Source organism: Paralichthys olivaceus, chromosome 14, assembly GCF_024713975.1.
Source record: "Paralichthys olivaceus isolate ysfri-2021 chromosome 14, ASM2471397v2, whole genome shotgun sequence".
In the NCBI taxonomy this organism is placed as follows: Eukaryota; Metazoa; Chordata; class Actinopteri; order Pleuronectiformes; family Paralichthyidae; genus Paralichthys; species Paralichthys olivaceus.
The window spans coordinates 7353287-7357576 of NC_091106.1; positions in this window are offsets into that span (position 1 = coordinate 7353287).

A 4290-nucleotide genomic window follows, 5' to 3' on the forward strand; every position below is an offset into this window, starting at 1 on the left:
CTCCCATAGTGGCTAACCCTTCCTCACCGCTCTCTCCTCTCAGCACTGGTCAGGCTCAAATGGGATACGGCTATGTCAAAGGTAGACACTGTGAGAATGAGATTAGAGGACAAGTGCCCCCCATATGCATGCACCCACCCTGAGGCTCCCAGGCCCCAGAAGTTTTAATCCCCCCAAATATTCAAGAATGAAAGCAAATATTTTGATGTCCAGGTCTGCGGACTGCGAAGGGAAAATGTTGCACTGACAGAATGTATCACTGTCGTTCAGCGGACTCTTTAGTTTCACACCCTGTTACTATACAACAATTAAAAAAATTGAAGCTAATTCTCATTCTGTCTAGTGCTGTGTGTGTGTGTGTGTGTGTAATTAGTGGGTCTTTGTAGGTGCGGAGGCCATGCACACTTACACAACTCTGTCTCTTGTCTACTGGATATTTCACTCCTCTAATTGCCCATATCAGTCTCCCAGTATCACAGTTTTTTCTCTCTCCCACTGTCAGTGCACTGTGATTCAAACAAGAGTCTCTTTATCACCCCGGGAAATTCTGATGTCAGGCCAGATCCTCCACTTGGCAGCCGCCCCATTCAGCTGGAACACATAAATGAGAAAAGCTGCACAATTCGCCCCACGAGCACAGACGAAGACGTTCCCTTCAGTTTTCCCTCGACGGTGCAAACAGTCTATCTCGAGCGTAACATTTTATCTTGCTCAGTTGGCTGTTTGGCAAAAACAACTAATTCTGTTTGTGTCCAGCTAAGGAAGGTTCAAATGACTGTGCAGTGGCCTGGACAATAACAGCAGATGGTGTGTATTGTACTGTTGATTCTCTGTGGGGGAAAATATTAGCCGTCCTGGTCTATACCGATGCAGGGTCTGTTCTAAACTTGCCTGTTCTCTTGTCCTGTGTTAATGCTCCAGAGCTACTTCAGAATTATTCCTTATCATTGCTGAGTTCTCCTCAAACAGTTCTACAATAAACTTTTAATAAACAGTTTATGGTGCAGAGTGAAGTTAGAAAAATATTGTGTTCATCCTACCTGGTTTATCTGCAATGATGATTTTGAATAGAATATACATATAAAATGAAACTGAAGTGGCTTTATTACAGTTCATGTGTGTCCCTTATGAGTTTGAATGATTTACTTAAGGTGTTATTTTTTCAAAAGTTACATTTTAGAGGTCTATAAAGTAATCAACACAATCTTCAGACCCAAGGTCTCAACTTTTAAAAGTAAAAGCTCTGTAATTCAGCTCAATATAAAGCATTGCAGCAACAAAACACACATTCTGCTTTTAATTTGAGGACAAACTGCCAAACCAGTGTTGATTGTTGAGTGAATGTTGTTGCCACGATGGAGATCTGTGCTTGTCTGTGTCAGTCCAATGTGGTGAAATAAAACAATGAAATTAACAAACAACCTGGCAGTGATTTTGATGAGCTATTTGATCCACCTGCCAACCACTGCTGTAGTTTATCTGAGTAGGTAGTAGAAGACATGTTCAACTCTATCCACAGACTGAAGGCACACTGCCCTGCCCCCACTGAATGCTCCAGATAGCTGGATGCATGTTTATTCCATCTTTATTAACATTGAATGCATCACGTGTCCAAATCGCACCAAAATCAGCACTGCTCTTTCTCTGGCAATTTACAATACACAAGTTTGTAGAATTAGTGGGTAGATAAATTGCTGGTATAAACAGAAAGAACAGGACTGTGTCTTTATGCCAGTTTGACCACACTAGTTAGTAAAATGGTTCAGCTGTGTTTGCTTTAATAAAATAATTCAACAAGTTGTGAAGAATGCTTACTCACTTGGAGAGAAATAAACCCTCATCTCAGTAAAGTAAATATGAAGCTACAGCCAGTAGCTCAGCATAAAGACTGGAACTACCCTGGGTCTGTCTCAGAATCCCCCTACCAGCACCTTGAAAGCTCACAATAACAGCTTAAATCTGTGTATCCCTTTCGTTTCATCCATACAAAAACCAAAGAGTAAAAACATTCCAAAGGGTTGTGGTTTTACAGCAGTCATGTGAGGAACTATTTCTTTCTTTGTCAGCCAGGAGCAAAAACTTCTCTGGGCTGCAAGTCCAAGAAATCCTGCAAAATACCTACATTTTACACCTTCACTTTTGTGAGAGATAAGATGTTAAAGGTGTTGATAGGCAGATTTTGTTAGCTTTGTACTGAGCCAGGCTAACTTTGGCCCTATTTGCAGTCTTTCTAGTCTTTGCTAAGTTAGTAAGTAAAGTGCTGAACACCCGGCACACAAAAAAAAAGCATGGATTCAAACAATTTAGTGCACATTGTGATAAAAACCAGTCTGAAAAAATGGGTTTTTAGATACTGCAGAATGTAAACCTTTGGGAAGAGTTTCCCATAATGATGGCCAACAAGCTGCTGAATGGATCTTATTTACGGCACAGACATGAGAGCAATATCAATCTTCTCACTCAGCATATTTACCCACAAAAAATAACAGCACCCAGTCCCATGCAACACTCAACACCTGTGTTTTGCTTTTGCACCCACTAAAGCATCACACCACTTGTAGCAATTAATTTTCTTGAGTGTAATGACTGGCGGTGTCCTGTGGCGCTGGCTGGACTGCTGTGGTGCTTGGGCCACACTAGGGGAAGCAGTAAGAGAGCAAGAGAGAGTCCCAAGGTGCAGGACGTCCTCGCTCTGTTTACCCTCAGGCCAGAACCCCCCGAGCCAGGGGGAAGCCAAGGCCGGGCCAGCGGCTATTAAAGCCATGATGGCTTCTGACAGTAATTTCTTCATGAGTCCGCAGCCCGAGGGGGCCTGCCAGTGGTGAGATCGGGTGCCTCCTCTTGCCCATTAAAGCACACAAACTGTGCCCACAAATCCCGCTCAATGGTATCTCTGTGCTCGGGGAGTGTGTTTGTGCATGTGTGAGCGAGAGAAGTGAGGAAGCGGGATTGAGGGGGACGGAGAGGGGGAGGCCTCGCCAGTCGTGAGACAGACCTGGCAACACGGCCAAAACGTTTGGACGCTTTTCTTCAACTACTCCATCAGTTCAGGCATGAGTCCAAGTCATCAGGGGAACATACTCTGAAAACCATGCTTTGACATCGGGCCAAATTGTAAAAGGTGTTTATGTGCATCTCAGCCCAGGGGAGCTGAAATCACACATGACAAGGCTTAAGCATTGTGTTGGGTGGAGGTTGGCGCTTCAGTGGCTGTCAAGGGGGGGCCTGAGGTTTAGGTGAAAGTTGAGGATTTTGCTGTATGAGGAGAGCAGCAGTGAGATGTAGCTTCTGTGCTGCTACACCTGTAACCAGCACGGCCACATTAACAGATTACATGGCTGTTTGAGAAAAGCAAATGTTTATCTGGGCTTGATGCTAACATCACCTTCAGGGAGACTAAGGCCGGGTACATGTGTGCCCATTGGGGATGTAGCAAAAAGAGACACATTTTGGGTTTATAATTAAATGACTGCAAGCTAAAAAAAAGGGACACCTAATTATTTTAAATGCACATAAAGCTATTTTTTAGCCATACATGTATGAGCTGGGATTTTCAGGGGGAAAGAAAGTTATATATCCCCACTGCTTCAAGAGATTTAACTTGCTGTGGATTGAGAAAATGCTTAAGAAGGCCAGAGGTTATCCATCTCTAATCCACCATTTTAGAGCAGACAGTCATAATCTCTCCTCTGTGTTCCCCTGGGGTGTTAAAACCAGACCATTGGGCTGGATTATACCACAAAACGGAAACCGATGTGTTAATCATAAGTTAGAGGCTAAGCCTCAGCAAGCAGGTCAGTCTGAGGTCAGTCCGTTTGCACTATAGGGGACTTTGTGTGAAAAGCCACAGCTTACCACTTAGCAGCCCCAACATAATCACACAGGAACAATGTACAGTACTGTGATGTGCCAAGGCAACCCTGAGCCCTGTGTTGGAGAAAGAATCTATTCAATCCTCACTGACTCTTCAAGTGTACATTCTCTGCATACATGTAAGTTTAACTTATGCACACGCACACACACACACACACACTTTTAATGGGCACTCATATGACACACAGCTGAGATTGGTCCATCTATCTGTCTTCAGTCTACATTGGAAATGTGTAACGAGATCAGAAATAAGTACCATCCGTTTTTCCAATTCCAAAATTTTTGCCTCAGGGGATCTGGCATGCTGTCTGAAAATTGGATGACACACGACCTTTGCTATGTATGACTAATACTTGTTCTCCTAAAGACAACAAGGTGCTTTATAAAAGACGCTGAAAGAAAACACAAAACAGCAAG